The 14,106-nt window shown below is 43.2% G+C and overlaps 1 protein-coding gene across 4 annotated transcripts in view; it reads right to left on the reverse strand.

The window, feature by feature from the left end:
* Positions 1-6,704: 6,704 nt before the first annotated feature.
* The window catches only part of LOC147614378 (zeaxanthin epoxidase, chloroplastic-like), a 46,735-nt gene continuing 39,333 nt past the window's right edge, over positions 6,705-14,106 (reverse strand). For 2 of the 4 annotated variants that reach the window (XR_015263111.1, XM_086780918.1), the window contains one exon: positions 6,705-6,899. The gene's annotated coding sequence lies outside the window, so the exon portion shown is untranslated. Of the gene's footprint in view, positions 6,948-14,106 lie in introns of all 4 variants that reach the window. The other 2 variants (XM_086780920.1, XM_086780919.1) reach the window with 2 other exon arrangements.

Below are 14,106 nucleotides of genomic sequence, written 5' to 3' on the forward strand. Positions count from 1 at the left end.
CTGATTAGCTTATTCAACTTGAAAGTCAAAAGCCACCTCATGGTTCTCTTCGTGAGGTGCATCAAGAAGTAAGGTTTCCTAAAGCATCTAACCAGCCTCCTTCCCCCCCCCCATATTCACCTCCGATCAATCTCTACCTTTTAGACTGATCTTGAGGCTCTCTTGCTCTGGCCCTCGACTCTAAAACTTCTCTGCATCTTCTGTTGAGACATGTGCCTCTACAAAATCCATATCTATGGCTCCATGACTCATTTCTACTACTCAACACCACAAATTAGTGCTTACACCAGAAGAAGGAGAAGAGTTATGTTACAGCCCTGCAAATAAAGAGGAGGAGAAGATCCACTGCCCAGATGGAAAATCTGTCTACATGAATGACTCCGAAAGGGGGGTAAAATCTCAACACAGCTAGCACAGCTGCACAACTAGTGGAACCACTTTCAGGCTCACCCACAAAGAAATTAGGGCAAACACAAACACTATGCAGGCTGTAAATCTGCACGCGACTGCGATTGTGAATTCTCCATTGCTCGGATGGAAATTTTATCTACACGGATAAAACCCCAATATGGCTGATGGAACCACTTCTCTCTCACCCATTGATAAATTAGGGCAAACACAAACACCATGCAGGCTGAAAATCTGTGCGCGCGGTCGTGATCTCCATACCAACACGGCATGGGAGACGTCCAGTCAGAGTACTCACCATGGAGGACATTGAGGATATCCGCCACCCATCGACCGATGAGAGACATCTTTGGATAGTGATGTATATGATGCTTACCTTTGTTGCTGGAGTTATATACATATGTATATATATATATATACATATGTATATATACATACATACATACACACACACACACACACACACACACACACACACACACACATATATATATATATATATATGTCTTATAACTTATCCTTACTACCAATATGGGTTATTATATATATATATATATATACATATATATATATATATACATACATACATACATTTTAATGTCTTATATACACAATGTGTGTATGTGTTATTTATTTAAGTATATATGTTATATGGCTCATTCCCAACCACACCGGAGCTCTACCATTCTAGAAAATTTGGAATAAACCATCGTATGGGACTTACCTTCCTTCCGGCTCGAGATTCATAGCCTCCAAGAAGCACTAGTGGTTGCTAGCTCCAAGCTCTTGTGCGTTCCTTCTTATTATCACCACCAAGAAGATATTATACCTCCTTGCAAAGACTCACCTCTCCCACTCTCACACAATGAGAAAGAGGCACATGTACCAAGATTCGTACACTCTACTCTTAGCTCTCTCTCTCTCTCTCAATAAGATAAGAGAAAGTAGACAAGTACAACTAAATTGGCACAAAGGGGGATTGTGTCTTTCCATTATGAGAAATTCACTTATATATAGTTAGCTCTTATTCACACTTGGGTACCCAAATCTAAACCTAATCTATTAAGCTTGGTCATTTCCTAGCTTTTCTTATAATGTATACAATTTTCAAAGTTCCGTTTACAATTTGGCTACTCTTGTGTGTAGTAGGGAGTGCCTTTGTTAAGCCTAAAATGGGGTTAACATTAACATTCCCCCTACCTAATGTTTTTTCTATCGTCCAGAAATTCAATGCCAAAAAGCCCTATCTTCCAAATCTATAATGGTTTCTCCTTGAATGGATCTTGTAGAGAGTTTGTCTGAAATATGGCACTGGTGTCCTAGAAGGAAGTATCTATCATGTCTTTAAAGGTTGCATGCATGTATCCTAGTAGAAAGCATAAAGTTAAATGGTATAACTTACATGAACATCACCTTGAAGAACAACTTTAACTTGAGCTCTAGGTTGCAAACTCTTATCAAGTCTTCATAATCTGTGTTGGGGCAACTACACCAAAACATGTTCATTTCATTAAAATAATTAGCAGACAATTATATAGATTGTGGGTTTACCTCTATGTAGCTTGTTGTTACAGGCTTCAGGGCCAGTGGCTCCTCGAGGGCTAGTGTGTCACTGGGAAAATCATGTTGTGGAGAAGAAGATTCCATGTTAGTCAGTCCCTCATTGTTAGTGGGCTTGGGGGCTTGCCCATGAGATGGGAGAAGTTTAGAGGAGAGAGGGGATAAGCACTCTCCTCTTCCTTGTTATCATCATGCTTTGGGGGTGGAGGAGTTGTAGTGGCATTTACAAATGTATTAAGCTCTAACTAGTCTTCATGAATTACAACAGTAGGATATTCAATATGCTCAAGTGAAAAGCCATATATCATAGATATCAAAATTTGTTCTAGATATTCATAGATTTTTTGATAGAGTTTTAAGATGCCGGAGGAGAGGATCGGCTCTACACAAGAGAGGAGATAAATGAAATGATCAATAATCCCACATTCTTGTAGAGCATGGAACTCTTAATTCAACAACGGAGGGATGATGCCGCTACTGAGATGAGCCAGGTGATCAATTGCCGAGACCTAGCCATAGACCCGGATTGGATAGATGGACCTACACAGGTGGAGGACGAGGTCTAGGTAGGGGAGGAATAGCTCCTCGGAGACCTGCAGTGGATCCCCACACAAATCTAAATACAGCCACAAGTGCGGATTTATTGAATATATCCGCAAAAATGGATAGAGACATGGTTAGGGAACTAGGCATGGCCCTTGAATCCAGACCATCTCTGATGAAGCCACACATTATTTCAAAACTCGTGCAGAAGTTATCAGCAGATGAGGACCCATGCCTTTTCTCTAACTTTAGAAGGGAAAGCCCACCAATGGTATCAAACCTTAAAACCTGAACATAAAGTCAATTTCATGCAGCTTAAGAATGTGTTCATACCGAGCTTTGCTCAAAGTGGTGATAGATGGAGTCCTATGGCTCAACTCCATAACATCAAGCAAAAATAAAATGAATCCATGCAGGATTATGTTTCTCGACTCAAACACCTAAACTCAAGATGCAAACTCAGTGAAAGACTAACTGATGATCAATTATTGCCTTGCTTTCAGAGAGGAGTTCGAGATCATAAGATGCATGATTATCTAGTGTTAGCCCGACCGACTACGTGTTGGAAGTTGACTATTGTGTATGAAGATAACATGCTTGAGTTGCCGCAATCAGAAGATGTCAAGGTAGCTTCGGTGGTAGGAGCATCATGAGTCTCTAGTCGTCACGATGCGGGACCCAAGAACAAGCAAGTTGGCAACATGATAGTTGAAGAACTCAGAATTGCCATTTTAGAAAAGTTAAAAGTTAGGGATGAGAGAGAAGCATCAGGGAATGCCCATATCTACCCCCACAGAGAGTTAATTTGGTGCTCAATTTGTAGACAAAATTATACGAGCACTGAACCCCCTCACCTAAGACCAAGGCAGCTACTCTAGTCTGCTCACTGTCAAAGACTAGGAAACCACAATACTGCCATGTGCAGATACCCGAGGATCTAGCCTTTAACACAATTGCTAGCACCCAGAGTGCCACTAGCTTTACGAGCACCACCGATGCAACCCAATGTGGCTGCAGGGTAGCTGAATACATTCTACTTACCAAGAGAAATGTTCAGGATGCAGGACATGTCGCCATTACCACCACATGTTCTACCACTACATTCACCACAGGCCAAGGTCAACCAGGTATTGGTTGAAGAACCCTTGGAAGAGGGGAAAGCTATGCCATGAAGCCAAATTGATGGCTAACAAGGCTAGGGATACATTGTATCCATGGAATGAGTTGTTGAAGGAAAGAAAATTGAATGTACCTACTCCAATTCCCAAAGGGTCCGAGGAAGGGACTCATAGTAATCTGATGGCAAGAATGTTTGCAGAGGTAGATCAAGAATTGTACAAAACCATTCATTCCCTATGATTGAATATGAGACAAACACGTGGAAAGAGCCCTCACCTGCAAGAGAAGCGAGGGACATAGGTAGTCTCTCAGCAATACTGTCTATAAAATGTTGCTTGGATCATTGCTACGCAACACGCTGGCATTATGGACAGATGTCAAGGATTGGGTTAAAAGAAAGAATGAACCCAATGACCATCACAGAGGAGAGACAGACAATTTTGGTAGAGAAAAACCAAGAACCTTATGAAAAGGGAGCACCTAGATTCATCCAAATACCTATCAACCAATTCGGGAGGTATTATGAGAGCGATGATACGAATGCCACAATTCCAATCCACCATAACGGGTACCAAGCACTTGCTATCCTTGATGGTGGTGTGGGTGTGAGCATTATCACTAAGCGATGTTGGGAAAACTACGAAAAATCAAAGTTTGAAAGAGCGGACCTAATCGTTAAGATGGTAGATGGAACATCCTCAAGGCCAATGGGATTATTAAAAACGTTAAGCTTAAGGTCTTTTCGTTTTGTTACTATCATGCATTTGTTGTAATGGACTTTCTGCACCAACCATATTCATATGCTATTATCTTGGGCAGACTTTTCATGAGGAAAGCCAAGGTGGTGTACGATTGGGCATTACAACAAGTGTATATACAAAAGGATTCGCAAATTCTGAAGATTGATCTCCATACGTGGAAGACACATCCCATGGAAGGGCAATTGTTTGGGGATAATTTGGTCATAACTGAACAAACCATCTCCTTATAAGTCTGCCAAATGCAGCTACCAGGAAAGACCACCATACCCATTACCATATATGGAGGATGTATTAGAACAGGTAGCTGGTGAGGAAGCCTACAGCTTCTTAGATGGGTTTTCACATTACAACCAGGTGTCCATTGCACCAGAAGACCAACACAAGACGCCTTTTAACATAATGTGGGGGACCTATGCATATACGGTTTTGCCTTTTGGCCTCATAATGCCCCTGCGATTGATGTACCACCGCCAACAAGCTACAAGGGTGTCCAACAGTTTATGGGACACATTGGGTATTCTCGAAGATTCATCATATTCTATGCTGAAATTGCTAGGCCATTGTATAGACTACTCTTCGTCTTTGAATGGACTGAAGAATTCCAAAAAGCATACGATCAGTTGAAGCAAGCACTGGCTAGTGCACCAATTTTGAGACCACCCAACTGGGCCTTGTATTCCATGTGCACATTGATGCATCGAATTTTGCTATAGGATGCGTATTGGCACAACCTAGGGAATTCAAATTGGATTACCCGGTTTGTTTTACTAGTTGACAACAAAATGATGTAGAAATAAACTACACCACAATTGAGCATGAAGGGTTGGCCATGGTATATGATGTTAAGAAATGTAGGCATTACTTGTTGGACCAACAAGTTTGTATTTTTTTGTGGATTATCAAGCCTGATTATATCTGGTGAACAAGCCATGCACCACGGGAAGGATCAGATGATGGTTGCTTGAGTTCGACTTTACGATCACGGTGAGAAAGGGAACACAACATGTGTTGGCAAACCATATGTCAAGAATTCCAAACGAAAAACCTGCAACTGGCATTGACGATTCCAGATGCATGTCTGTTCAAGATTGATATGGTACCTGAGTGGAGCGAGGAAATATCCGAGTACCTAGCTCATGGTTTTCCACAAGATCGGCCCTTGAACAAGGATAAGATGCGTTGGCTTATTAAGCTAGCTGCACCATATCAATTGATTGCGGGAGAGCTATATAAGAAGGGCAAAGACGATATCCTCAAAAGATGTGTGAGAAGATACAAGGAGAGGACACAAAGCAATGTTGTAGATTACATGATATGTACCAAATGTACAATATAAGATGAACCCTATAATGAAATAAGGGTGGGTTCACACTTAGGGGGGACGAGGGAAAACCCCCCTCTTATGGAGGGTAAAAAGTGCCCCTGTTGTTCCTACTAGAGTTCACCCATCACTACATGATATACAATTTGGTCCTTTTCGGAGGAGAGGCTCCCCTTTACAAGATGCATACATTTACTGCCACGACATATGCCACATATTAAACTATGATGCCAAGTGTTCCTAAGAGGTGTCACCTACATACATCATTGCTTCCTTAAGATCCTCTTAAGAGGTGGTTTCCACACACAAAAGAACCCACACACTAACCGCACTTGTTCACACACACTAGAACCACTATATTAAAGCCTAAGCTTATATACACTAGAGTACTAGTCTACACAACCACCAAGCACTTATTTATTCCTACATTAATCACTATTAATATTTAACATGAAGGAGCGCTTAGACAAAGCACAGGAAGCCTAGACCAAGCAAGCCAACAAGTCTAGACGAGACATCAACTATTAGGAGAGAGATTGGGTATTTCTCAAACGGGCAAGAAATGTCCCTGTTAACTTTCATAGTAGAGAGAAAGAGAAATACACAACTCAATGATGTGACTATTGATTGATTTCTTCAATGCAATACATGCACCTTTATAGGTTACAAAGGTTGCTCTAATGACATCACTGCTTATGTCAAGCACACACAAATATCTAGATATTATTACTAGGAAGTGGTTCACACACAAACACTACCGTACTCATAAGAGTGCGTTCACACAGAGGTAAGATCTTGATTCCCAACAAACCCCTCCTCAAGGGATTACCTCATATCGAGTCGAGGATAAATGTACGCTTATGGTTTCTCATGCTAGTTTTCCTCGTTAAGGATAAATCTCATGGCTCTAGTTTCACAAGCCAATTATGGCATCCCATGGGTAGAGACAACACATGATCAGGTCACACACAACGGAAAACAACATACAACAATTGAACAGAAAACAACATATAAATTGGACTTTAAAAAGCCAAACCATCATAACAATAGTTTGCTTTCTCTGTGTGGGAAGCTCTTTCTCCTTCAATGATATCTGTCTTTTTGTGAAAGTGGTTCTTTTCATTGTGGTTGTTTACCCTACAATGTTTACACTCCTTTCAATAGCAATCTTTTCCTTTAGTCCTTCTCTGCACGAACAAGTTGGAAGCCATGATATGCTTTAAATCTGGGAAGGTCTTAACAGAGAAATGTATCCAATGTCAATGTCTAGTCCAGTACAAATAATGCCCCAAAAATTAAAAATTAGGGTTTTCCAAACAAAGGGGATGCTATAGGAGGCTATAGCAACACTCTAATGCTTGATTTATGTCCTAAATTTTGAAAAAAGATAAAGTATTTAGGATTAATGCTCTGATTAAGCTAGATTTGTAGAAAAAATAAAAATAAAAACCCAAAATGACATGAGATGAAATGTGCAGAAGCACTTTGTTGCTTTGACATACCTAGATGAATCCAAGAACATGCCCAAATTCACCTTGTAAGAAAGTGCAATTTATAACCTCATGGTAGTCATCCACAAGCAAATAAACCATCAACTCCATCATGCATATATGGTATAGACTAGATACTACGACATCCCCACTAACGTCATCAGGGTAGACTCAGCCATAATGAAGCCTAGCACTAAGGATCATAACAAAAAGAAAGAATTATTACAACAAAAAGGTAGTTGATAGGGCATATGCACCACTGAAGATAAAAAGAATTAACACAATATCAATTGGCTCCAACTTTGATGAAAACTTCACAATGTGAAATTTGCATGTCCACTTTGTTGCTTTGACACACGTGCTTCTCTCTTCCTTTTTTTTTTTTTTTGGTTGATTCCGCTTGGCCGAGGCACATAGTTAGAGGTGGCACTAGGTAAAGTGGCTATAGGCGGGGTTTCTGGAGTAGTTGTACTGTCACAGCGACAAAGTGGCAGCGGCGTGCTGAGCAGCGGTGCCAGGCGGTGTAGTTACTGTAGATCGGCGCTGGCGTAGATGGTCCGGCAAGTAGCGCTGAGCACAATGGACATGTGGTCGGGCTGCGCACAGGTGTTGATGGCTGTCTAGTCGGGCAGTAGTGACAAACTCCCATATCACAGGTGGGCAGGTTGGTGATGTTGATTAGACCCATGTTGTATGTGCTGGGCTCGGGGCTGTGAGTCACCAAGCAGACAGCCAGTAGTGACAAGCTCGCATATCACAGGTGGGTAGGTTGGTGATGTTGATTAGACCCATGTTGTATGTGCTGGGCTCAGGGCTGTGAGGCACCAAGCGAACAAAGAGCAGTAAGGCGGAAGCACGGCCCTTGGTCGGGCAGATACAAGCGGATGAGGTACATGGCTCTGATACCCTGTTGAATTTGTCACACCATGACCCCATTGTCAACCCTTGTCCAGAGACATGTCAGGCACAAACTACATAGGTCTTTCCAAGCCTTAGGAGTCAGAGTCTGCCACTTAACCCCCCTTGGAGAACAATCGTTCATGAGGTAATCTTAGCCTAGGCATGTGTAGAAGCATATAGAAGCTTTGTTAGCAAAGGGATTCAAGGCTCTAGGCCAGCCCTATGAGCCTTGCATATGGGCTACCATGGGCCACCAAAAAGGGGCATACAAGTGATCTATAGCTAGTCAGCAGCTCTATTGTGCATTATACAGTCAGTCCGCCATTATTAGTGCAGTCAGCCAGCAGTAGGACAGCAGCCTAGCTCACACGTGTGAAGCGATGACATGGAAGAAGCATTTAATGCTTATTTTCAGCAGCCGTGAGCATATAATAGCATGCCAACAGCAGTAAGAAGAACCGACCAGCAGCAAATAACCCCTCAATCCCTTGCATAATCATCTCGTTCTTTCATAGTTTCAGCAGTAAACAAGTGCAAAAGTATGTGTGCTTAAGTCCTAGGGATTGTGCATACATCATCTCAGCCAAGCACTTTAAGTGTGCTACAGTCCAACGCAGTATGACTTCTCTTCAGCATTCAGCCTTCACTCTTGCATCCCTCTCAGCAGCTCTCAGTGTGCATAAGGCTTCCGAAGTGGCTTGATGGTTGTCTTAAACCGTTTGATGGTTCAGCCAACCTTTGGTCTACATCATCCTTGCATTTGGCAATCCTCAGTCAAATGTCTTCATTAAGTTTTCTACATTGTAAAGAAGTTATAAAGCAAATACTCCTGCTTGTGGGAGGGGGCCATTAAGTGTGTAGATTGGGACCCAATCTGGTGTCATATCTACAGCACTATCTCTTGTGAATAAAGACTAAAGTGGATTGCTTCATGCTCACTAACATAAAGCTAAACAGTGGAGGCTATATAGAGGCTCTTCTTTGCTAGCCTCAATGTCATGTGCACAGTGTGTATCTACCGTGTGCTACACGCACACAAGACTAGCTTTGAGGTTTGGGGAAGCTTAGAGCTAGGCAGGCAGATTGGCGAGCTGAGTTAGGGATAGACTAACGGGCGGGCACCCAAGTATGGACGGGCGGGCGCCCAAGTGTGGACGCCCGATGACCGGCCAAGAGCCTATAAAAGGGTGGCCAAGGTTAGTCATTAGTGACATAGAGTCTCGCGTAATTTGTGAGAGCTCTTTGGTCTGGAGCCTGGATCTAGGGCAAACGTGCACCTGCTTCATGCAGCTAAGGCCGGCAACAGTCTCGAGGCCTGTGAGGGTGGCGGTATGGGATGTCACGAGGTAGAGATTGGTCGGTACGTCCATCTAGTTAGCTCAGCTCGTGGCTCGGTGGGGACAGCCAAGTCTCTGGGCTTTGCCCACGGCTGTCGTGGTTGGGAGGTGAGTCAGGCCTGCATCCCCTTCTTGTTTGTTTGGTTTGTTTGCAGGTTTCGAGTCTCGTATCAGGAACCTTCTACGAGGAGATCCTTTGGGGTTTTGACAGTGGTATCAGAGCATGCCTCCTGAACAAGCAAGTCGGTAGGTAGAAAAGATGAGGTCGAAGATAGGTATGTGTTCAAGAAGCTTGCTGTTTTGTTTATGCATACTGCTGTTTTTTCAGATTAGTATATGCTTTTTTCATCGAAGAAACTCGTGATGATGGAGATGGTGGTCTAGGAAGGGTCGATTTGTCTAACATGAAGAAGGTTAGATGTGTTTTGCAGTCATATGAACTGTTGTGAGAGAAAAAAAAAAAAGCCAGTCGGCTATTGTTGTAAGAGAAAGAGAGAGAGAGCGAGAGAAAGCATCGCCGGCTGTTGTATACACAGGGTACAGTTGGTCGGGTCTTGCACGGACTGTGGGCGCGGGTGTACAGGGGCGCAAGCACACGTAAGTTGTCGGTTTGGGCAGCATAGGCCAGCAGGCGCCTAAGCCTAGGAAGGCGGGTGGCCAAGCCTAGGCAGGCAAGCGCCCCCAAGCCTAGGCAGGCAGGCAGCCAGGCTGGTAAGCGGCCACAGCTTTTCGCAAGCAGCAAAGCAGTGCGCAGGCGGTGAAGATTTCAGGCCATGCAGACGTCAGGCGGCGCTGAATCCAGGTGGGCGGAAAAAAAAAACAGTCAAAGCATTCAAGCGCTTTTGTTTTTTTTTAATGGATTAAACCTTTTTTTAAAAGTGTTTAAAGTCCCACTTAGTGTTAAAGGTGTTTTTTTTTTAAAGAAACCAGAATATATATATATATATATATATATATATATATATATATATATATATATATATATAAAAACACAAAAGCAAAAGCTCAAGTTTGCTTTCGAGGAAGCTTATATAAACGCCTTAAGCGGGCTTCTTGCCACACATCTCTCAAGTTTTCAAGCTCTCAAGCTCTCAAGTTCTCTAGCACTTTTCTTGTGCAAGATCGAATTTTCTCTCCCCTTGCCCTCTTCAAGATATCGACCCAAGAATCCGAGTTGGAGCCCCTTATCGAACGCGAAGGCCTGTCCTGTCGGCTACGGAAGATACCGATGCCGATCTTTTCGATGATTATGTGTCAAAATCGGATTTCCACCCAAGAGTTTAAAGTGGCTCTTGAAGCTTCTTCTTCGGAACGTCAGGCACAAATCGCCGCGCAGATGCAGGCTTTGCAGAACTCCATCTCTCTTTTGACCACTACCCTATCTACTCTTCCGGGTATGGATACCTTGGCCTCTGCTATAGGCCCTAACATTACTCCGGAACAGTTCGGGGGCGAGCACAAGCAGCGTACCAAGGAGATAGTGGGTACTTGGCTACATAAGTGGCAAGTCCATTTTCAGTTCCATCCATATGACGATGGGAAAAAGATCCAGTTAGCAGTAGGTTTCCTCTCAGGCAAAGCTTTGCTTTGGTGGAAGGAACTCAACCCTAAGCCGACGACTTGGGCACAATTCGAAGATGTCTTCAAGAAAGAATTCCTCAAGAAAGAGGATGATTATGATGTGGTTGCCCGGTTTACAACTTTGACCATGACCTCGCAGCACCTCACTTTGTTGGGGATAAAGACACAATGTGCTATCCCTTGTATAAGTGGTACTTATAATGCCACGTCATCACCTTATCTATTCTTTGTATAAAAGGCAATAAGGGAAGTCACACTCTAAGACTTTTGCTTCCCACAAAACTTGTGCTCTCTCTTTTGCTCTCACCCTTCTTCCTCTCCCTCTTGCTTCCGCTCCTTACTCCCATCACACTTATGAGGTCTACCTCCAGAAATTAAAAGACTTGCAGATGAAAGCTACGAAGATGGATCCCACAACTCTTTTGGGGTTCTTCGTAGCCGGTTTACCCGACTCATACCGTTTACAGGTTAAAAATAACAAATGCAAAACTTTGGACGAGGCCATTCATTCAACTCGTATCTATGATGATACAATGGTCTCTTCCAAGTCTAAACCCGTTACCGAGCAGGGAAACAAGCACAAAAGAAAGTTCTCTGCACCAATGGCTAACACGACTGAAGGAAAGTCTTCGCACCAACCTTCGAAGAATTCCAGTTCGACACCAGCGAAGAAGAAACGACTCCTTAAGGCTTTGAAGCTCAAGAAGGAGAGACATTGTTTTATTTACGAAGAAGGACACATGCGTAACGAGTGCTCGAAGCAAAAGGGTGCAAAGATCAATACAGGACCCAAGCCAAAGGCAGCCAACCAGTTGTCTTTGATAGGTACGTCAGTTACTGTACTTTCTCGCCCTAGTACATGTTCTGATTGTTTGTTCAACTCTAAAGTTTTTGGCTTGCATAATCTTCTCCGAGTTTATGGAGAAGTGAACGGCCATAGAATCCACATTCTTCTAGACACACAACTTTGTTAACTACAAACTTGTGCACAAATTGAGTCTTGATACGACACCCAACGATCATATACCTATGAGGTACGCCTATCTGCGGGTCGGCAAGTATGGGATCGAAAGGTGGAGATACTACCAATCCGGATTCAGGACTACACAAAGATACTCTGGAATGCTATATTATGCACCTAGAACATGTAGACTTGTTCATTGGAAAGGATTGAGTGGTTTAAGACTCTTCAAGTCCACATAGATTGGTCTAGTCATATTTTTTCTTTTCAACATAGGAACACCCAGTATAGTATCTTAGGTGATTGTATACATCCCTCTCAGGGACCTCTTGTAAATACAGTTGATTTTGGAAATATAATGGATTCTTCTTTGTATACTGCTTTCCATTGTGTATTGATTCTACTTTCTTCATTTCTCATTCCTTCCATGGATGTCAATGAATTAAATGAATCTATTAGAAGTGCTCAAGATTGAGACAGATTTTATTCTAATAGACATCGTTCACCCAGAGAGTTCTCTGAAGGAACGATGGTGTATTTGCAAGTTCCGAAAGATCCCGAGACTTTACGAACAGGTCGATCTCCGAAATTATCCTCTAGATATTGTGGACCATTTCGAATTACACGACGGATTGGTTCAGTTGCATATGAACTAGATTTGCCTTCTCATGTGAAAGTTCATCCTGTATTTCATGTCAGTAGACTTACGGAAGTACTGGGTAGAATAGACCAGTTAGTTACTCCTCAAGAAATCATAGATGCCAAAGACATGACATTTGTTCCACACGAATCTGAAAAGATTCTTGGATTTCGCGAAAGAAGATTACGTAATACGCTTATCACGGAATACAAGATCAAGTGGAAGGATCGTGTTGAGGAGGATGCTACATGGGAGACATTGACTACTCTTCAGAGAGATTACCTTGGCTTTTTAGTGAGCTCAGAAGTAAGCTCTTAGAGGAAGGGGAGTATGTCATGTACACAGTGTGTATCTACCGTGTGTTACACGCACACAAGACTAGCTTCGAGGTTTGGGGAAGCTTGGAGCTAGGCAAGCAGATTGGCGAGCTGAGTTAGGGATAGACTAACGGGCGGGCACCCAAGTATGGACGGGGGCGGGCGCCCAAGTGTGGACACCCGATGACTGGCCAAGAGCCTATAAAAGGGTGGCCAAGGTTAGTCATTAGTGACATAGAGTCTCGCGTAATTTGTGAGAGCTCTTTGGTCTGGAGCCTGGATCTAGGGCAGACATGCACCTGCTTCATGCAGCCGAGGCCGGCAGCAATCTCGAGGCCCGCGAGGGTAGCTTCGTGACAGTATGGGACGTCACGAGGTAGAGATTTGTCGATACGTCCATCTAGTTAGCTCAGCTCGTGGCTCGGTGGGGACAGCCAAGTCTGTGGACTTGCCCACGGCTGTCGTGGTTGGGAGGTGAGTCAGGCCTGCACCCCCTTCTTGTTTGTTTGGTTTGTTTGCAGGTTTTGAGTCTCGTATCAGGAACGTTCTACGAGGAGATCCTTTGGGGTTTTGACACTCAATCTCTCCTTCAACTTCTCCAGATGCAATTCCACATCTTGACAAACTCAACGCCAGCTTCAGCCAGCTTTGACATTCTTGAGGTTTATGGAAAAGACCACTAACATTGTTGCCTTACAGATTCTATGCAACCATAACGCTACAGCTCCACAGCATGTGGAATATTGGGATATTTAAGAAATCAGAAGTTTAAATGACAAAGGGCACGTGTAAGAAAACACACGGTGCTGCTTGAGAGTCGATGCAACCCTGAAGCTACGGCTCCATGAAATATGGATTATGGGGACATTTGGGAAATGAAAAGTTCTAATTGGCAAAGCCAATGTCAAGCATTGAACATGTGCAAAAAAGCGTTACTAGTATCCATAACATATATTAAAATATGTATAGTTCATCCCCAGGTGTGTAACTTACCAATTCAAGATGGAGACAAGTTTTTCCTCACATGGGTGGTGTGTCTCCTTGCCATTCCATTGTTTTCCAAGCTCCCATGGCCATCGAGAATGTTGCTCATCATCTTGCCTTGTCAAATCTTGCAACCTTGCCCTTCTCAAGTCAGCTACGGTCCGGCTCCCTTGCCCCATTGGCT

The sequence above is a fragment of the Cibotium barometz genome, chromosome 42 (assembly GCF_041138505.1).
Source record: "Cibotium barometz isolate CiBa-2024 chromosome 42, ASM4113850v1, whole genome shotgun sequence".
NCBI lineage: Eukaryota > Viridiplantae > Streptophyta > Polypodiopsida > Cyatheales > Cibotiaceae > Cibotium > Cibotium barometz.